Raw genomic sequence first — 22089 nt, 5'->3', positions numbered from 1 at the left:
CAGTAAATCAACAGACTGCAGCACTTTTGTTGACAGCATTTTGCTGCTTCCCCATGAGGCAGAATCCTTTTGTCTACAGAAAGCCAGTCTGGACGTTCTGGGGGCCTTCTGTTGAGGGACAGGGCTTCCCGGACACCAGGCAGCCCTGTCTGCTGTGCTTCCAGGTGGCCATTTTGTCGAGAGAGCAGCTGGGCAGTCCAGACGCTCTCTGTCAACAAAGCAGATTGCTCTTTTGATCTGCTTTGCAGTCTGGCCACAATCTGTCGACAGAAGTTTTGTCAGAAGATGTCTTCCAACAGTAACTTCCATTGACAGGTTGCTCTAGTGTAGACAGAGCCTTGGAGTCATGCTCTGTTTTGGCACAGCTAAATCAACACTTCTCATTTGAAAACTAGAAGAAAATGCCATTGGAAACCAAACTGACTATAGCTCTTTTTTGTTAAAACAGCGAATGATAAGAGTGTATAGGGATAAAGGAAAAACATACGCCTGATGGAATTCCTATTTAAAAAAATTACTGAAAAACTAAGTGGACAAATTTCAGCTATCCCTTTTTTAAGAAATAGAAAATAACACTTTTTGAAAAATACAATTATTTGATAAAGCATGTACATTTTCCTTTTTATTTAAGAAACAAACAAACTTGATTTAAGGACCTGAGGAATGCTGGGTAAATCTGCTGGCTGTAAATAGCTCAGTTCCTTTCCCTGTATAATAAACCTGCAGATGGCTTATTATAGGATTGACTACAAGTGCTGTCTTTGGTGTGAACTCCAAAGTGTAATTGACCAGGGGTAAATTACTGGTCCTTTGGGAATGGAGTAACTTGAACTTAGCTGTGATCACCAGTGTATGGAACTATCTGTTGCAATGATATGCTCATCTGGGTAGTCAGACAGCTCAGAAAGCCCAAGAGGGATGTCAGTAACTACACGTTATGGTGGTAATTGTGCCTGAGAAGTTTAGACTTGATGACTGGTCAATGAAGTGCATGTATAGAATTCACGGTGAAATTGGGGGCTGAGCCCTGGTTCTTAACAATCTGCCCTGAGGCTGGTATTCACCTTCATGAATTACTGCAGTACAGCTTGACACACAGATTTGCTGAACCACCTAAAAAGAGACCAAGATTTCAAAAGAAGCCTCTTAATACATCGACCGCCATCCAGCCCTCCTCCTGACCGAAACAACAATTTCACTGGTTGGCAGAGGGTCTAGAACAGAGGCTCCCAACCTTTTGCAGGTGGGGCCCATTCTGACAATTCAGGAAGCCTGAGTGCCCCAAGGCAATTCAAAAACTGGGGGATGGGGGGAGATGTGGCAGTGCCATAACTAGCTAATTTTGCACCTGAGGCAAGAATATAAAATTGTGCCTCCTCATGTTTATATATTCATAATAGTTATTTCGTAGAAAAGGGGAAATATATTAATAAAATAACACTACATTTACTGTAGTTTATCAAAGTTGTGGTGGTGAAAAGACACTCATCCTCAAACCACCCCCCCCCCGGCTTAAACCCCACAATCAGGGGCTAGAGGAGTCACATGGAGGGCTAGGAGTCACTCGGGCTAGGGGAGGCACAGGGACCCCTGCGGCTGGAAGCCAGTGGGGGTGTGGAGCTCCAGCTGGCAGCGCCAGCCACCTGGGTGCAGGGGGAACCCCGACCCCCACAGCTGGAAGCCAGCTGGGGCACAGAGCTTCAGTCAGCAACGCCAGCCATGGGAATCCTGGCTGTGGGGGGGGGACCCCGACCTCCATGGGTGGAAGCTGGCTGCAACAGAGCCCTGACCGGCAGAGCCAGCTTCAGGAACCCTGGTTGGGGTGACCCCTAACCTCCATGGCTGGAAACCAGCTGGGGCAGAGCCCCGCCAGCAGTGCCAGCTGCAGGAACCTTGCTGGGGGATGGGAGGAACCGACCTCTTGCAGAAGTTGAAAGTCAGGGAGCTGATCAGCTCCGCTCTCCCAACCTCAGACCCAGGCCCCCACCTTACCTGAGCTGGGCGCTGCTCCTCAGGTGTGCAGTTTGTTGCCCTGCAGCTGAAATGGTTCTCAATGTAATTGATTGGCTTAACCACCTGACAGCTGTTAATCCAATTCAGAAGTTGAAAACCACTTTGGGAGTGTTCTTAAGAGCCAACAATGGAGCCGTCCAACCCAGCCCAGGCAGCAACACTTTTTAAATGTAATTGTGACCCAGATTTGGGTCCTGACCAGTAGGTTGGCAAATCCTGTTCTAGAATAACCACACTTCAACCTCTCACGCTCCCAATTTTGACTTGCAGGGGAGCAGATTACATCTGACAAATGGGGTTTGGCACTTACAACACTCCATCCATTTTACTTCCACTTCTCTGTCCCAGCCCATTCCTGCTCAGGGACCCAATTCATGAACATGTGCTAAGACTGGAAGTCATTTCGCTCCCATGCACAGCCAAAGTGTCAGTTCCAGTCCAGGAGAGGAGGGGACCTAGCCCTAGTAGATTCTTGTTCCCAAAAGGAAAAGGGAAATGGAAGTTAATATTAGAACCGTGATGCGTAAACATCCTTGTGATGTTGCCGAAATTCAGGATAATAACTCTTTCAGCCATAATGCCCTCTCTAGAGTCCAAGGATTGGTTTTCAGTCTATTTACCATCAGAGTGTTTACTCTTGTGTCATAATTCACTGCTCATAGAAGTTTCCTTTCTTGTTATGGGGGTGCTAACATTCAGGTCCCATCTAGAGTAACAGCCCATTCTAGAAGATCCCAAACTACATCTATGACCCTGTTGGAAAATGTTACCGGTTCTTAAAATTTGCAGAGCTGCAACTTGGGGGCATTCTGTACTTTCCCTCAAACACTATGCCCTGGTATACCTCCAGATCAGATGCTGCTCTTGGGACAATACCGCCATCAGTATTTGATCCATCTCAAAAGCTCCCTTTGCCTTCTGGAAGGACTGTTTGAGAATCACCTGAAGTGGAGCACATCGTGGGAAACTACTCGAAGAAGAAAGAAAGGTTGCTTACCTTCAACAGTAACTAGAGTTCTTTGAGACATGTGTCCCTTTGGGTGCTCCAATATTTGTCCCCGCTTTCTCTCTGCTTTGGAATCTTGTGGGATGGTGGGATAGAGAAGAAACAAGTTAAAACATGGACAAGTTGTATGGAAAAGGACAAACAATGTTACGACGGGGGGAGCTATATCAGTTCACCCTTGAGAGGGCTTTTTTGTGGTGGCAAGAGTAGGATGGCAGAAAGGAGCAGGTAAACAGAATCAAGGGCACATGGAAAGAAAGGGAAAGGAATGATGAAGTGAGGAAGGGACAGAGCTGAATGCTTTGGGAAGAGTAAGGGTGGTGGTAGAGTGACCGTGAGGAGCAGGGTCAGGAGAATGCTGAGGGAAAAACACCAATTAGTGAGCAGAAACTTGTGCCTAAAGTTTAAATTGTACTCACCAGTGTGACATCACCAACATCAAGGGCTGGGGCATGCCTGTTTGGGGAGGAAAGTACAACAGGACACCCCTGACCCCCAGCTGGGCCACCTTGCTGCAGCTGTTCCTGGAACAGCAAACATGCCTTACTCACCGTTCGCCCAGGCCACATGCCTGGGGAGGGAGGCTTGTCGGGTTTGGTGATGTCTGTTTCCTTGTGAAGAACATCATAAATGTAACCATTTTGTCAGACAAGAAGTAGGGATCAGCTAAAGATAAGGTAGAGGTGGGCGGGAAGTACTTTAATTGTATCTCATTTAAGCCTTTATGAATTAGCCGTGCAGAATTTTTTTGGATTTCAATAGCTTTTAAGTAAACTTTTCAGAATAATTACAGTGTGAAAACAGACTACCCTGAATGTACTTGAATTTAACATATAGTACAAATGCTTTCTCATGTTAACTTCTGATTTTTAATTTAAAGGGACAGCAACAGATTTGACTTTTCAGCCATTGTGCCCAAGCTCTGATTAGCTTGGACTGGATATTAATTGATGCATAAGAATGGTCATACTGGGTCACAAAGGTCCATATCAGCAATCCTGTCTTCTGATAGTGGCCAATGCCAGGTACCACATGGGGAATGAACAGAACAGGCAATCACCAAGTGATGCATCCTGCCGCTTATTCCCAGCTTCTGCCAGACAGGCTAGGGGCATTATTCCTTCCCGTTCTGGCTACCAGCCAGTGATGGACCTCTTCTCCATCAATGTATCTAGTTCTTTTTTGAACCCTATTAAAGTCCTGGTCTTCCCAATGACCTCTGGCAAAGAGTTCCACAGGCTGACTATGTATTATGTACAGAAATACTCCCTTTTGTTGGTTTTAAAACTGCTACCTATTAATTTAATTTGGTGGGCTCTAGTTCTTCTGTTATTGGAACAAGTAAATACCTTTTCCTTATTTATTTTCTCTACATCACTCATGATTTTATAGACCGCTTTCATTTCTCCCCACTTCGTCTCCTCTTTTCTAAGCTGAAAAATCCTAGTCTATTTAACTTCTCCTCCACGGCACCTCTTTCAAACCCTTACTCATTTTTGTTGCCTTTTTCTGAACTTTTTCCAATGCGAAGATATCTTTTTCGAGATACCCACTTACCCAGTATGTTAATCAGAGCTTGAAGATAACAGCTAAAATAAAAGGCAATTTCTGGGGTACAATTCACTTTTCTGCTATTACCTTTGTGTGCTACTCCAGCAGTACAAAAAGACTGAGAAACCAGCAAATCTGGCCAGCTGGGAGTACTTTAAGGGGTGGAGCAAATGGGATGGGTCTATGACCCAGCCTTCAGCTCCAAGCCACAAGGAGATATGGCCAAAAGAAATGCAATTCCAGGAGAGTGTTTCAAGGCTTGTTATGCTGAGATGCAGGAATGGCCCTTTAGGACAGTGTGCCTGCTCTAACTTTTACTAGTGACCAAACCTGCTCCCAGCTGAACCCCAAAACAGAAAGCCATGACATAAATCAATCTCCCCCTGCCCTGCCCACACTTGAGTCCTGCAATGATCACAGCTCAGTCAGATCAATTAAGATACCCCCTAGAGACTCCAAATATTACTCTGAACTGTACTACCCCCTATTAATAAATTTTCATACCTAAGTCACTTAGGCCCAGATCTTCAGAAGTACAGTAAACTTTTTCATATCCAGTATTCTATTATCTGGAACTGTCAAAGAACCGGCATTTTAACCACAAGTAAATTTTAATTACGCTTTCCATAAGTGCAATATAGCGAAAGTAAATATAAATAAATACAGCAAATACAGTGTAAATTTACAGTATACAATACTACTGTTGTTGGTAAATAAAGTACTTTGCATACATTTTTTGTTCATTTTTTAATACCTAATCTTGTTTCTCTTTAGTGTTCTGCATTGCTAGGCCCACCTCTATATTATCCAGAATGTTTGAATATCTGGCAACCTCCATCTCCTGGGGCTGCCAGATATGAAAGAGTTTCCTATACCTTGGTATCTACATACCTTTGAGAATCTGGGCTTTGTACCCATGTCTCTGAGCAATTAAAAACCCTGAAAGCATGTACGCACATGTGAACATACAACTTGGCCCAAAAAAGTAGACAGCAGGACCACCTCAGAAGCAATCTCCAAACCCCACCAACTGAAGAATAAGAAGCAAATCTTCCCTCAAACCAATGTAAACTAAAAAGGAAACAAAAAAGGGCTTCAGCCATAGGCAGAAGGATGCCAGTGATGCCTTTAGGTATAAGTTAAAGGGAAGAGCATTCCAAAGTTTCAGGTTTTCCACACAGAAGGATCTGCTTTCTGTTTCCACATGCTCAGGATGACCAACGTCCCATGCTGGGTCATCTCGTGTGTGCACGTATACCAGACCATGCCTTGGATAAACTGACCCTTTGGTAGAAATATTTGAATGATAAAAGTAAAGCTAGTAACCTGATCCAGAATCCTTCGAAGCCAGTGGGAGTCTTTCCATTGATTTCCAGGGGAGAAGTATTAGGCCCTTGGTGAACTATGGAAGCCACTGCAGTTCCCAGAGCACAGGCATCTCTGGACCTTAGAGTTGAGGGCTCTTGAGTACTTGAATTGTAACATTCTGCAATACAGTTCCAAACTGCATGTGGTTTCCACAAATAGCCCCAAGTAAAATTCACAGATCTAGCCTGATGAAGTGCTAAAGAGAAGGCAAGTTTGAGCTCTGATGGCTTTCTGAACTGTTCTGAAGAAGTGAGTTAACTCACGAAAGCTCATGCTCTAAACTTTTCTGTTAGTCTATAAGGTGCCACAGGACCCTTCGTTGCTGCTACATAAATACAAGGTTGCATCTCTACTGTAAATCTTGTAGATGAGAATGGCAGGAGGCTGTGCTTGTGAAGATGAAGTGAATAATATAAACTTATTCTATGGATACTGAAGGAGGTACTTCTTCATACAGCATGAAAGCTGAAAGTATAACTGGCTTTAAAGAAAGGAGTGGATGAATTCATGGAGGATAGGTCAATCAGTGGCTATAGCCAACATGATCAGTGATGAAACCCAAGCTCCAATTGTCCCTAAATCTGATTACTAAAAGTTAGGCCTGGACATCAGGCAAATAGGTTTATTGATAAATTGCCCTGCTTAATATCTCTGAAGCACACAGCATAGCTGCTGTAGAAGACAGGATGCGGTCTAGATGGACCATTGGTCTGATCAAAAATGCACATTCTTATGACAATTGCAAGACAAAATGTTTGAAGCATGTTTTCTTTTAGGCATGATGCTGAGTGACTCTGAGCAAAATGAGAGTGCTGCCAACCAAATCCTCAGACCAAGTAAAAAACTACAGATGGTGAGGATCCTACAATATACTAGAATAATTGTGTAAAGTACAAAATCCAATTAAACACTAAATATTTGCCAAGAAAGTATGAAGTAAGCAAAAGGGGCACAGAGGACTCCTGATTGCTACTTAGAGCAATTCAGATATGGTTCTTTTTCTCACTCTCCAGTGGATGTTTGATACCATGAGGAGGTTTGCAGAAAATACTAGCTGAAGAATGGAAGGGTGAGTGCATCTCAAGAGCAGGAGCCTAGATAGACAATTCCTCATAAGAATTAACACTGATTCTCCACTAGTAATTGAAACAGGTAGCATATGTTCAATATATTTTGCATTCTCTTTCCTCTAAAATAGGGAGAGTTGACAGGAGTGAATTTCCAGTCAAAACAGCAGTGAAGACGCTGTGGTAAGTAGATCTAAGTCGGTCGACCTCAGCTACATTATTTACTTTGATGGATTTCATGGGGTTGTGTAGGCCACTACCTACAGAAATGAGTCAGTCTTTGAGTCAGAATTGGCATGTGGCTGTGGGAAGTGGAGGGAGACACTGCTGCTCCCTGTGCTTTACAGGCCAGTGGGTTTGTGGGTTGTGTGTGGGTTTTTTTAGGGGTTGCCATAGGCAGGGCTCTAGGCAAATATTCTGCCTACAACTATCCTCGCTTTATTCTGAGCACTTCCAAATAGATGTCCCGAGAGCAATATTACCAGGCACTTACTTACCAGGAAGACAGCATTGTCCAGGGACAGAAAAAGTCAAAATTCAGCTCAAACAGTGAATGGAGGTATATTGGGAAGGGGCTGGGGGGGAGAGTCTGCAAGAAGACCTCCTGTGTAAGCTTAGGGGTAAAGGAGCTCAGCCCCTGCTCTGAACTGACAGAACAGGAGTGGCCAAAGCTACTGAACTCCTGAGCTGTCTACAATAATTTTTAGAAGTCCAAGAGCCACAAGGCATACACAGCCTGCCCCACCAGGTGGCGCATGCCAGAGCACCGTGTTAAACCCTTAGAACTCAGCTCCCTACGGGGCAGGATTCTGTAGCTCCACTACTCCAACCCATCTAGTAGGTGGAGAATAATGTGTATGGGCACATGGGGTGGCTCCGTGAGCTGCACTTTCACTGTGAAAGAGCCACAAGCACCTCCCAATCCACAGTGCGTCCATTCCTGAGATGGAACATGGGGAAGCTCTGTCCCAGACAGGTGTCTTTCCACCTGTACAGGGGGACAGGAAGGGAGGATCACGATCCTTAGTGGCCAGGATTTCCCTGCTGGGGGGTGGGATGTGTCCTAATACCATTTGATGGGGGCTCCTTTGCCTAGAGAAAACCACACCCCTGAGCGAGAGTTTTTTTACCCAGATCCACAATGGTATTTAGGCTTCTAACTTCCATTGACTTCACTTCAGCCTGAATACATCCGTGGAGCTGGCTTTCTGTGCTTAGTAGAAGCCAGACTAAATTAGGCAGGGCTTCCTTCGCACAGAAGATGTCTTGCCCAAGTAGGTGGGGTTCACCTGTTTTTAGGATGTCCCTGCTTCCTTGTGGACAATTCTGCCAAAAATTCCTTCTGAGCTCCCCCTGAGCTCCCCTGGGGGAGACAAAACCAAGGACTTTTCTACAGAGTTGCAAATTCTCGCAGTGTTATCAAGCATCAGAGTCATGTGATGTGACAGTCTCAGCGTTCATATAAAGAGCATGTTGCAAGCCCTTGTGATTTTTAGAGACAAGCATGGAAGTGTGAGCACTGAAGACATGAAATCAGAAAAAACGAGAAGTCCTGTGGCACATTATAGACTAGCAGATTTTTTGGAGCATAAGCTTTTGTGAGCAAAGACCTGCTGATGCTCCAGCAAGTCTGTTAGTCTATAAGGTGCCCCAGGACTTCTCGTTGTTTTTGAGACTACAGACTAACACGGCTACCCCTCTAATACATGAAATCAGAAGGTACAGAAATTAAAAACTTAAAATCTCAAGATTTTTAAGTCAATAAGCTGATGGGGGTGAGGGGGGATTGACATGATCTTTGAGGGCACAGAGTTAAGCAATACTATTACATACACCTTTGATAAGCGTTTCTTACAGTTTCTGAGACCACTGAACACAAAACAGTAATATTTTTCCGTGAAACACCTTGACAGTTTTTTGAAGAAATTTTCATAACAAAAACCCTGAAACGCAAACAGCAACATCTACGGCAAACACACAAGAAATGTAATCAGGTGTCATAGCACTGGAACAGTAGCACTGCATCTGGTTTTAATAACAGAAAACATAGACCGCCTGCGTGCAATATCAACACCGTGTCAGCCCCGTGCAGCACACCTGGGAGTTGTTCACGGAGCCCCAGGCGTTGTGCGGGACACTTTAAGAAACGCTGCCGTGGAGGACAAGGAAACGCAGTCGTGCAGCACTTGAAACGCTGGCACGAGGATGTACCGAGGGAAGGAAACAGGGAGGGAGGCACTGGACACCGAGCAGTGGCTGCTGAGGGTGATGAAAGTGACTCACGGGGTGCTGGGCTTTCGTGGGGCAGACCCACGTGGGTCCCTCCCAGGAAAGCTCATCACCTAGTAAGTCCGTGGGTTAGTCTGTCAAGTGCTCCAGGACTGCGGGTTCGCTTGGCGAAGACACAACCTGACCGGGCTCCCTCCCTGCGCCCGCCTGAGCAGGGGGAGGAGGAGGAACAGGGCCGAGGTGCTGCCGCTGCCGCCGGGCGGCGGACGGGCTCGGGGAAGGGCCCCGTTCCCCATCCCAAGGGCAGCCTGCTTCGGCTCTGGGACAAGCACGCGTGGGAGGGAGGCAGGCGGCGGCAGCAGGGCCGGGAGCAGCGCGGGGGACAGGCTGCTAGCGCGGAGCTGCAGGGCGGGGTGCAATGGAGAGGCGCTGGGAGCTGGCGGGGACGTGCGCTGAGCAGAGGTCGGGGGGCTCCTCCCCCGCCCCCACTTCATACCCCCCGGCTCCCGCATGCCCTCCGAGGCCACCTCGACCGCTCGCTCGCTCGCTCCCCCCACCCCTTGATGCGCGAGGGGGGTGGGGCGGGCGGGTGGGGGAACGGTGCTATAAATAGCTGCCGCTTCCTGATTGGCGGAGGGAAAAAATGGTCGCACCACGTGACTTTCCATCTAAAAATTCCAAAATGGCGGATCCCATCACGGGCTGATTCCGTTGGTGGCGCGCGCGCCGCTGTGTCCGCCCAGCGCCAGGCCCCCCTCCCCGTGGCTCGCCGCCGCCGCACAGGTCAGTACCCAGCCCCCCGGCCGGAGCCGCGTAGCCCGCGCAGTCTGAGCGCCCGCGTCTGCGGGAAGGCTGGCGTTGTACGGCCCCTTTAAGGCTGCAAGTGTTTTTGTCCCCCGGCTTTTAACAGTGCTGAGGCAGCTCCCGGCCGCTGGGCCCTTAAAGGGATTAGCCGCGCACGGCTGTTTTTCTCTCCAGACTGAGCGAAGAACGCGGAAGGTTCCGTGCGGGCGGTTTATAGGCAGGTCGGCGCACCAATGCGGGGCGTTTGCGCGGCAGTGGCGGGTGCATTTGAGCCGCTTGAAGGCTCACGCTGTACTGTGATTGGGCGGCAGTGAGGAGAGGGCGGGCCTCCGTTCTGTTTCCAATAGGGGAGTGAGAAGCGGAGATGGGGGCGGGTGGTGAGGTGACACAGGCACCCTGGGCGGGGCCATGCCGCGCGGGGCATGCGGGCTCCGCTCTCCGGCGGTTCGGCGTGGCTGGGGTTTTTGTGAATGAGACGGGTGGGGCTGGGCTGTGGTACGTCCCGCCCCTGCCGGGTCTCTGCGGCTCCACCCTCTCCGCGAGCCGCGCCGCTGCCGCCGCCTCGCTGCTGAGCGGGGCTCGGCGGGGAACGATGCGGCGGGGGTGAGTGGCGCGGGGAGCGGCCGCGGCGCCTCAAGGGCCAGGGCCAGGGCCAGGGCCAGGCCCGGGAGCCGCCCGAGGGCGGGGGGTGGGTGGGTGGGTGGGTTGCCGCCCGCCCCTCCCCCCCTGAACGTGTGTCTGTCTGTCTGTCTGGGCAGTCACGGTGTGTCTGTGTGCGCGGGTGGTTGTGTGTCTGTGTGCCCAGTGGCCCCTGCCTCGGTGGGGCGGGGCGTGTGTGCGCGCGTGCCTGGCCAGTAGCCCCGTGCGGGTGTGTGTGTATGGACGGGGGAGGAGGTTGTGTGTCTACAGGGTGTGTGTGTGCGCGCTTCCAGGAACGCCTGGGGCTGGTGTGTGTGTGTGTGTGTGTCCGTCCAGGACTGTTTGTATGGGGGAAGAGGGTGGTCTGTGTATATATGGGTCCAGTAGCCCCTGTGTGTGGGAGTGCATATGTACTGGTTGTGTGTCTAGTAGCCTCTGTATCGTTAGGATGTAGGTGTCTATGTCCAGTAGGCCCAGGGTGCCTGTGTGTGTGGAGGGGGGAGATTGTGTTTGCTGAGCAGTGTGTATGTATTGTCCAGTAGTAGACCCCATGTTCCTGTGCATGTGGAGAGAGGCTTGTCTGTCTAGAATCCCCTCCGTCTATGGGGGGTGTGTGTGTGTGTGTGTGTGTGTGTGTGTGTGTCTAGTAGTTTCTGTGGGTGGGGCAGAGGGTGTATGTCCATGGGGCAGTGTGTATATGTGTGTGTGTCCAGTAGCCCCTGTGCCTGCAGGGCACTGTGCTTGTGCCTCTGTGTGTGTGTGTGTGTGTGTTTACATACAGAGGTCCAATAGCCCCCGTGTGCCTGTGTGGAGGGGGCAAGGTTGTGTGTCTAGTAGTCCCTGTGTGTGGAGGGTGAGATTGTGTGCCTGTAGGTGGTTCATGCGTATGTCTGGCTGACAGTGGCTCTGTTGTGCATGGAGGGAGGCTTTCAGGGTCTGTTGGTCTGGCAGTCATTTTGTGTGTATTGCTCAAGTGATGCTCTGTGTGTGAGTGTGGGGTGAGGTGGTGGTGAGTGTCTGGGTGTCTCTGCCCAGCCATCATAATGTCTGTCTGTAGGGTCACTGTGTCTCTCTGTCCATCCAGCAGTCAGTGTGTGTGTTGGGAGGCTGGCAGGCTGTTGCATGAAACTGGGCTATGCGTGTGGGAGAGAATCTGTTTCTGCAGCAGGATGACCCTTGCCGTGTCTAAATAATCTTCCTTTACTGTGCAGTAATATTTCTGTTTCAACCATTCAGTAGTGAAGATGTGATCTGTGTAGATCTGTGTCTGTGTGATCTGTGTAGGTGGGGGTGAGAGGTTCTGGTTTTAAAAGAGCTAAGGCTCACTTGCAAATTGATTCAGTGGTTTACAATTCTGGTTTTTAAGCCAATTAAATTTGTCCTTTAAATTGAGTGACAATTAATTCCCTTCTCCCCAGTTGTGCTACTCTGTGTGTAGTAAATTTAGGCAATACACCCTTAGATAAGAATGGAATTTTGGTAGTTGAGTAATTCATAGCACAGAAATAAGAGAGAGAAGACAGCTGAATATAGAGAGGCAGATGTTTCTTTAAATTGTAATTGAGTACTGTTTTGAATGCCTCATTATAATTCTAGTATTAAGGGAAAGCTGTATAGGGTTCTGTGTTCTTGTAAAAGTTTTTAAAACGATGATTGTGTCCTTTTGCACCTTCTGCACATGTGCTAATATGATGGTTGAGACAATGCATGATTTATTTAAAAAGTGACTATTTGGTGTTGACACCTATTCAGTGTAGCTGTTTTGATCTTTGATACATTTATTTATCATATCTATAAAGTGTGTTGGCTTATGTGAGTTATATATTTCATGCTTGATAAGTTTTTATATTTTCTTTCATTAGTTTGAGTTCAGTAAATCAGCATTACAAAATTCTACCTGTATGGTTATGTGAGCCAAATACTTATTGATTTACTAAAATAAGACAATTATTTTTGTTTGCCAGAGTGGACAATAGATTATGTTGTTTAGCAAATTTTCATAGCTCCAAAGCTGTTGCTGCTGTCATTTTGTGTTTGTGTATTAACCTTGTATCAAATCATCTTTACCAAAAAATGTTCTGGCCTACCCCATACACTGTGCCTTATTCCCTTGAATTGTATGTTTGAAAGGGAGTTTTACTATGTGAAATGTTGATTTGTGCAACAATTTTCATGTCATAGTTCAATAAATAATGATGTCTTGGAGTAATGAGTAGGGAGGTGTTAGTGAGCTCTGGTGTGTGGGGGGGGGAAGGGGGAGACAGTTATACTGTAGGAGTTTCTCAGGGAAGATGCAGACAATGCTGTGTACCATACTTGAATTTCTTTAATCTTTTGCGAGGGTGTTTTTGTATGGCTTTGCATGTGTAGCACGACATCTTAAGGAACCTCACTTGTATTGTGCAATTATTACTTAATTTTATATGCATCTTGAAGAAAGAGAATAGATCAGTGTAGCTTCCCTCCAAATGCTATCTGGTATATTATTAAGTGGCTTATATATGTATTTAGGTGAGACTGAAGTTTTCAGTTTGCTTTTAGATTTGCTGTGACAGCTTTCATATAAATCTTTGCATAAACTTGACTTGCTATTTTTAAAATGTTGACCTTTTTCAATTAACAATGTCCATTACAATGGATTTGTATAATATTTCAGGGTGAAATAAAACTTCTATAAATTCCTCCCAAGTAAGCCAGCTGTCTGAGAAATGTGGGTGGATTTGGGTACACAAAAATCACCCATAACTTGGAATCAGGGGAGTCAGAAGGCAGTACTTGTCTATGGGGTCACTCAGCCTTTGTATAGATTCTTTGCACTCACATCATCCAAATCTATATGTGCTACCATGGAAATGCTTGTGATTTACTTTCTGTATATCCATCCAACTTGTGATTTAAGTCCTGTAGAGAGCCTTGTGTTTGCACTTTGCACCTAAGGTGAGCTTCACACTTAGTGAAGGGGGGTGTCAGAGTACATCTGGATTTACGGATGTCCTTATAGCCTCGATAAAAGTGACTTGTGTATTCTCCACTGCTATCATTGCTTTTGGTTGTGGCACAAACTTACCTGAAGTTATCTAAGTGAGAGCTCTTAAAAAGGGTGATATTTAGAAAAAGCCAAGGAACCTAAGTTTATGTAGCCTGATTCTTGACAGGATTTTTTTTCCTGTAATGTGATCTGTCACTGCTTTGAATTTGGATGGTGATTAAAGTGTCAGAAATTGTTTGGGTTTTAACATTAAGACACTATTGTAGCTCCAGAGTCTGCCTGAAAGATTTTAGGGCATTGAATTAAGACAGCTCAGCTGCTTGTATACAAATATTCAGCAGTTACAAGGCAACAAAATTATTGCACAATTCCATTGTAACCATGACAACTTGTTCACTCAATTACAATTGGAAATGTAAAATACCACCCAGTTAGAAGAGACCACAGATTCTGTATAAACCAAAATATGTAAGAGAAACTTTGTGAACATTGTGATTTTTATATTTGCATGTCTGAGGGATGAACATTTTTATCAGATATTCTTTATTAATATCAATTGTGTTCCATTTTGTCCCATAGAATCGTAGGGCTAGAAGGGACCTCAGGAGGTCATTGGGTTCAGCCCCCTGCTTCAAGCAGGATCATCCCCAACTAAACCATCCCAGCCAGGACTCTGTCAAGCCCAGACTTAAAAAACCTCCTAGGGTTGGAGATTCAACCACCTGTCTAGGCAATACATTCCAGTGTTTCACCACTTTCCTGGCAAAGTGTTTTTTCGTAATATCCAACCTACTCCTCTCCTTCTGTAACTTCAGACCATTGCTCTTTGTTCTGCCATCTGTCACCACTGGAGAACAGTTTCTCTCCATCCTCATTAGAGCTCTCCTTCAGGAAGTTGAAGGCTAGAATTAAATCACCCCTCAGTCTTCTCTTCTACAAACTAAATAAGCCCAAATCCCTCAGCCTCTCCTCATAGGTCTTGTGCTCCAGCCACTTAATCATTTTTGTTGCTGTCCAGCACGTCCACATCCTTTTTATACTGAGGGATTCAAAAGTGGGCACAGTACTCCAGATGTGGCCTCACCAGTGCCTAATAGAGGGGAACAACAACTTCTCTAGAACCGCTGAAAATGCTCCCCAGTGTGCTGTTAGCCTTCTTGGCTACAAGGGTGCTCTGTTCACTCATGTCCCTTTAGAATGCTATCTTTGCACTTCAATATTTAAATTTCTAAACCAAAACACAGAAGCAAAATTAAAATGGATTAAACCACTGCAAATATATTCTGAAGATAACACAAGAACAGAGGGGGAAGTTTGTCAGTAATTTAAGAGTGGAGGCAATGTGAAAACAAATTCAGAGTAAAAGCCACTGTCCTGTCTGGTGGATTGCACCTGGAAAGTTTTGTGTTCATGGGCCCAGACTTTCAATGTGTTGGTAAGCTAATTTACAGCAGATGTAATCAGGCAAGTCTGAACAGGAAATAACTTGATAGGGCCAATGGTAATAAAGCAGTGACAGCAGAATCCCATAATGCATTGTTGTAACTAGAAGCCAGGAATCAAACATTAAGAAAGTAGGATCTCTGCAGAAAGTTTCTGATATGGGGTTGACAACATAAATTAGATCTCTTGCCCACCACAGTTAAGAAGTTTTTTTAAATAACCTTTTTAATAAGGTGGTAATGGATGTACAAGTTTTTAGTAATCTAATTACTTAACCTAAGCCCATACGTTGTTTGAGAACAAAATGTAAAATGATAGTCAACAACATGCAGATTTCAGTTAGATTGTGAAGCTTTAGTTTCCAGAATGACTTCAAATTCAGGCTGTTTAATAGAGGATGGTACAAAATGAAAATTGCAAGCTTTTCCATACCAGCTCCTAATCCAGAAGCTGGCATTATTACTCTCCCAAAATTAATAGACACTCTTGAAAAACCAGCTGACTTGCTAGCCTGAGGTAGATCTGAAAGATGAAAGAGTAGGAACTGATAGTCTCCAGGAGCAATTAATTGTCACATTCAGCTTTTGGGAAGTTAGGTTGTTGACCCTGAGCCTTGCTATCACAGGGTTGGGAGCAAATTCTCCATACCATCTGCAAAATCCTTCGCTGTGATGAATTACTCTTTTATGATTGCAGTTGCTGCTGGTGGTAGCTTTCTGAATCAGTGGCAACTTGAATTGACCTGATGAATGAGTTTCCTTTTTACTCATGTATAGTACACCATGAAATTTCCCAGTTTCTTCTTTATATACTCTAGTGCTGTGAACATCAGCAGAGACACAGGCATTGTCTGTCTGCATATTCATGAAAACAGGGAATCAGCTTTTATTTTTTGAGCACCCGAGTTGTCTTTGCAATAGTAAGTTTTTTTTTTTTTTGTTTTTTTTGTTTTTGTTTTTTTTTTTAGTAAGTTCTTATTTCTTAAGCTTAGATTTTTATGGAAATTGACTAAGTTCCCTGCAGGCAGAAATCTAGAGACTGCTTTTGACTTACATCTTTGGGTAGAATTCAGAGAAAGCTGTGTCCAATGGGTCCTTGATTTGAAGATGTAGAAAACATGACACTTCAATTTAGTAGCCCTAAATGCACCATTTATTGTTCATATATGGTACACTTATTCTACCAGGGCTCAGCAGGATGGGAGAATAGGAGTGTAGCTTAAGGATGTCATAGGCATCTTTTTTGGTTGAAAATGTACCCACTAGTTTCATTGATAATGTGGAAATGTTGGACTTGATAGGTGTAACTCTTCCTTGGGCACTGTCATATTGCCAGTGCTCTTTAGAGTTTCAAGAAGAAGGGTTGTTTTTTCCCTAAGGTAACTTTTTCAAAGATAATCTGAATCTCAGGTCTGGTTGCCTAAGAGAGAGAACTCATTTAATCTTAATTTTTTTCTTTAAGTTGAATATTGTAATATGTGTTCAGAGTACTGTTCGCCCTTTTCTAAAAATTAAATGGTTAAGTTAATGTTATGTACACTTAAATCCTTGGTTTGTTGAATGCTTGGGTTCATATTACATAAGGGTAAAAATGAAAACCTGCCTTTCTTAGATTCTTTGAAAATGCAAGTAGCATGGGACCTAGTCTTGGGGAAAGTCTCAACTGTAATTAGCCACCTGCATTATTTCTGAAGTACAGTATGGTGTCCAGTTGGCATCATAAGAGGAAAATTAATTATTCATAAAAGTAGTGGTTTATGTAGAAGAAAAATCAGTGCTTCAGAAATTTGATACTTGTAGCTCAAGGCCTAACTAGTGTGCCTGTGTGAAATATATTTGATACAATGTTCTCTGCAATTTAAAAAATGCAAGTGCCCTGGAAGTGTTTTCAGTACAGTAAATCTCGAGTTATGCCGTGGTTGCATTCCTGTAACCCCCATGTAACTCAAATTTTCACGCAAGGGGCGGGAAGGGCTCCCTTGGGCTTGCAGGAGCTGGTCAGTTTCCTGACTCCCAGAGTAGCGGGGAACCAGGGGGCAGCTTGATTCCCAGCTCCCTGCCACTTGTGGGACCCAGGAAACTGATCAGTTCATGGCTAGTCAGTTTCCCAGTTCCCCTCCCCTGCAGGGAGGGACCTGGGAAATGTGACCAGCCATTTTTCCAGGGTCAGCTGCAGGCAGCTAGGCAGGCTAAAAGTCTTGTCCCTGCCTTCCCCTAGCGGCACTGCTGTTAGGCTGCAGGCAGCTAGGCAGGCTGACAGCTGCAGAGCAGCTTCAAGTTGTGCTTAACTTGCATTTAAGTGAGTTATGTGCAACTTGAAGTTGTGTATTTTGAGGGTTTACTGTAAAGTATTTAACAATTTGTAATATATTTCAAAATTATACTTGTACAGCTGAATGAGAAGTAAAAAATGTTCACTGAATATATTTGGTAATACCATAAGAAGTAGAGTGTGCAGAGTAGTATTTGCTTAACTACTGTGCAGGTTGAGAACTGCACAGAAATATTAATGCAGTACAGTATTTGATGAAATATGGTAACGTTCATTAAATAGTCTTCAGATAGTTTTCAATCAATACCACTTTCTTTTGTATTTCCCTCCTATCTTCTCTCAGCTTTTTGTTTCCCCTGAATTACCTTTGGTTAATTCCCTCATGTCTTTGTTCTATGTATGTCTTTCTCTTTCACTCCAACCCATAAAGTCAGACATGGCTCTCAAGTTTTGTCATAATGAAATTGACCTGATTCTTTTCAGTTCCATTGCTACTTCATTGCTACCTACAGATCTGAAAAAGCAGTGAAAACTGATGAGCGTTTGGGTCAGTTTTCACTCTGCAGCAGATTGTGGATGCTGAGAAGCATCAGGAGTACTGGAGTTGACTGTAGAACTAGGAAGACAGCAGTTCATCTTCACTTCATTCATGTTTTGCAAGCTGCCTCAATCATGAGGGCCAGATAAGCTTTCTCTCTCTTTTCTGGAGAAGGTAATTTTAAAAAAAAACGATGGCAGTCTTGTCATGTTCTGTTCAGGCTCTTGTGAGGTTCCAGCTACTGTGGTATTTGAGTGCCTTGGATAAGTAATTTCTCTTGCTATTTGATGGTGTTAAATAGAAAACTGAAGTGAAAGCTGATATGTGAGTGATAGCTGTATGGAGGGATTCTTGGCCTCCCCAGTGCTATAGAACCAATAAGCAGGGTATTTTGTGTAACATCTCTTTACCTGGAAAGGATTTGCACAGTTAAGTGCAGAAGATAAAATAAATACTCCTTGTGTTTCCTAGACGGGGCTTATGTTATAGTTATCAAAGACAAGATTAGAGAAGGGGAGCGAAGTGTCAGGGGAAAAATGGTGGTGAGGGACATGTAGGATTTGTAGAAAGGCAGTGAAAGACAAAGCAAGAACAGATTGTAAAATCCCTTGGAAAGCTAATAGTTCTCCCTCTGCAAAGAACTTCCTGCTTGGTCTGTCTGTTCTGTAAATATAAAATTTCAGTCTTTGTGATGGTAGTTACTGTCATGTACATCTTGAGCTAGTTCATTTCCCCCCCGCCCCACCTTTCCCCGCCTGACACATCTGAGACTAGTTTTGGTGTCATACTGTTTCAGAGAGTATTGTAGTAGTGCTGAGGAGTGTATGAGGATTTGGAGTCTCAGATCTATGTCAGTCATCCTCTATTTTGATGACTGACCCATTGTTTAACATACAAAAGCTTTTCTTAAATAAGATCATCATAGAGGAACCCCCTCACTTGTTTGACCAGTTTTTTGGTGGTCCTTAACAGCCACACATACAAATTTTGTTTGCTAGTATGACGGATGGGCATAGAGCTGGAAGGCAGTTGGGATAGTCTGAAGACTTCCTGTGAGTAATTGCAGCCTCATAATTGCTGCTAGCGAAACCTTAGCACAAGGGAAAGGTAGTGGCAGCTTCACCTTCCTGTCCCCAAACAAAAAGCCCACCTTAGAAGGGTTCCATCATGGGTTAACTTAGGGTCAATGCATTCAGTACCATATTATCTTAAGGAATTGGAAACAACAATAATCCTTTAACAGCATGTCCCTAGAAGAGGGACAGGAAAGAGAGAATGCTGTGGGAGGGTCGGTAGCCATGTGGATGGGGGCAATTCAGGCAAGTGATCTGCTGTGGGGGAGAATGGGGCATACGTATAAAGGGGGATTTTTCCTTTTCTCTGTATATCTGAAACTGAATACCCAAGACAGTAGCTCAGTTGCAATCTGGCTGCCATGCTGGTGAATTGAACATTTTCATTTTGTAAAGTCTGACCACCTACCAGCTTGTCCTGTATGTATTTATCTGCTTAAGAGGATTTTGTAACAAACCCGCCAATTAGTGGGCTGGGAGAATGAGGCAGAATACTTTTTAAAAAAAAAAAAAAAAAAGAAGAAGAAAAAAAAAAATTCCAGGATTAGAACCTCAGTAATTTGGGGACCTGTACAGTGACCAGACTGATAGCAATGCTGTATGGTATGTTAGGTGACCTCTTAAAGATGCGCATTCTGAAGAAAGCACTGGTATCTGATTACATTTGAATACCTTTTACATACATGCAACAGAACCTTGATAATTTTCTATAGTCTTTACCTTTTTAAAAGATTTACTAGTGTTATAGTGAGGTCTTCTATTTTAAGATTTAATTATTTTTACAAAGTATGCTAACATTTAAGTATATTCTGATTTATTATAAGCAAATTAAATTATACTTGTCAAATGAGCAAAATAGCTTTGTTTTCCTTATTCAGTTTGCACTAACCAAATCTTGAAAAACATCGTTATTCATTATAGGTCTATCATTAGTATGAGTTAGATTCCTCTGTATTTGTTCATTTTCCTAACTTGCAGAGCTCTGCATACCATCTTCTCCTCAGCCCTGTGGGGGGAAAAATCATTGCCAAATTTCCAACACTGGGATGGCATCCCTAGTATCTTCCAATATCACAGTGCTTCAAGAACTAGAATCGAGTGTACTAGAGAGAAGTCTTAAACATGAGCCTCAAATAGCAAAAGGGAAAAACATGAACGGTAGCCAAGGAAATGTTTCCTAATTAACTGTTTTTTCTTTGGGGGAATAGTCATTTTGAACAACCATTTTTCTTCCTCATTTTAATACGGGGTTAATATTGTACCTTTTAAAAACTTAGTTTCAGTGTGATACATTTTTCTAAATACACTAATAGGGTTTATAAAAACACTGTCTGCACTGTATAAAAATGTGCATGTCAAGGTTTTCTGGTTTAGCATTGTTTATAAAGCATTTAGTTTTATGCAGTTCAGATGCTTTTGTTGGATTGATGTTTAAGCCTGAAATAATAGATTAGTTCTATTGTATGACAGCATGAACCAGTATTCAAAGTGGGAGTGTTGTTCAAACTATTAGGGAATTACATTTTCCTTAGGGCAAAGCAAAGTCATCTGGTTTTGTGTTGGTATTTTGTTCTAGATTTTGTTGAAATTTGGAATATAGATGGTTTTTTATGATAAACAAGAAGCAGGCCTGACTCTTTTGTAATTATATCTCAACTGTACAGCATAGCCAAGTGAAAAGGAGATGTTAATTTTATAGTATTGGCTTGTTTACCTGTATACATTTTTAAACCTATTAAGCCTATGTAATTTTAAAAGCCAGAATGGAACTGCAAAATTGCAACACTTTAGCTTGGAAGTGAATGTGTGTGCAAAGGAAAGAAGGAGTGGTTCCTGCTAGAAAGTTAAGCTGTTTTTATTCTGCTCTTAGTGAATGTTTGATAATTTGGAAGAGAGAGGGTTAAGCATACTGGTTTGAGGCTGGTGGAATATTGGTCTTAACTGTGAGCTTCCTTGACTGGGTTTTCAGTTTAACTCCCAAAAACAAAGCAGAAGAGAACACCTCCCAGTTCAGATTCTTCAACGTGGAAGGTTCCAGAAATCTTCTCAACTGGCAATTCTCTAACTTTCCCATATGGTGTATTACGTTTAACTCTCTGGAGGTTTATTAAAAAATCTCATATGTTATGAAATAAGTGTGTCTTATCCAGGAGACTGGAGGGAAATCACTTCTATTTGTCCACTAGATGTAGCGTATTTGCAGTATTGTTGGTCCCAGTATGTTAGACACAAGGTGGGTGAGGGAGTGTCTTATTGGGCCTGTTATCAAATAGTAGAACAGCTCTGTGTGGCTTGCAAGCTTCTCTCTCAATAGAAATTCTTCCAACAAAAGGTGTTGCCTCACCTAGCTTATCTGTTAGCTATAGCTTTGTAAATGCATCAGATTGGTTCTTGAGAATTAGGTGGTATATAGATGAGACATCTGAAAAATGTGTCGCTCTTAGAAGTAGTCAACCCATGTGAAAACAGATGGGCCCCCAACAGGTTTCAGGTGAGCATCTAATAGAGAAGCCCAACATGTGAACTTATTAAGATGCTGGGAAGTCCAGTGCATCTCCTTTTCCATCAGTGATCTGTTTCTGGGGTGTGTTGGTTGGCTCATGTCTTTCGTAGCAACTTTGTTGGAAAAGGGTATAAAATAGCACCCTCATACTCTCACTTTGTCAGGATGGGGTAGGGCAGAGTTTCCCAAACTTTATATAGTTGGGACCTGGTTTTTTCAGTACTTTTATTTTGCGGTCCAAAAATATAAATACATATAGAAAAATGAATAAATGTTCACTGTATATTTATTCACAATAATAACTACATAATATAAATCTTGATATAAAATACAGTAGGGTCTCAATATTCATGAACCTAAGGTTTGCAGATTCAATTATTCGCGAGGGGCTGGCAGCTGCTGCTTGCCCTGGGCAGGGAGTGCTGAAAGCCGCTGCTTTCCCTAGGGCCCCTGGCAGGGAACACTGTCAGCCAGGGGGCTGCCATATTTGTAAAATTCAGCATTCGTGAGGGTTCCCAACACAGAACCCTTGCGAATGTTGAGACCCTACTGTACTTAAGTGCCTAATATATTACTACCTTTATTACATGGGGAA

General features: G+C 44.0%; 1 protein-coding gene across 9 annotated transcripts in view; it reads left to right on the top strand.

The window, feature by feature from the left end:
• Positions 1-9918: 9918 nt before the first annotated feature.
• Positions 9919-22089, top strand: part of HDAC4 (histone deacetylase 4) — a 325988-nt gene continuing 313817 nt past the window's right edge. For 8 of the 9 annotated variants that reach the window (XM_075000715.1, XM_075000713.1, XM_075000714.1 and 5 more), the window contains exon 1: positions 9919-10017. The gene's annotated coding sequence lies outside the window, so the exon portion shown is untranslated. Of the gene's footprint in view, positions 10018-10549; positions 10642-22089 lie in introns of those variants that run through there. The other variant, XM_075000712.1, reaches the window with a different exon arrangement.

This window comes from Carettochelys insculpta, chromosome 8 (genome assembly GCF_033958435.1).
Source record: "Carettochelys insculpta isolate YL-2023 chromosome 8, ASM3395843v1, whole genome shotgun sequence".
In the NCBI taxonomy this organism is placed as follows: domain Eukaryota; kingdom Metazoa; phylum Chordata; order Testudines; family Carettochelyidae; genus Carettochelys; species Carettochelys insculpta.
The sequence above is the reverse complement of the archived record's forward strand: the minus strand, read 5'-3'. Positions and strand labels throughout refer to the sequence as shown.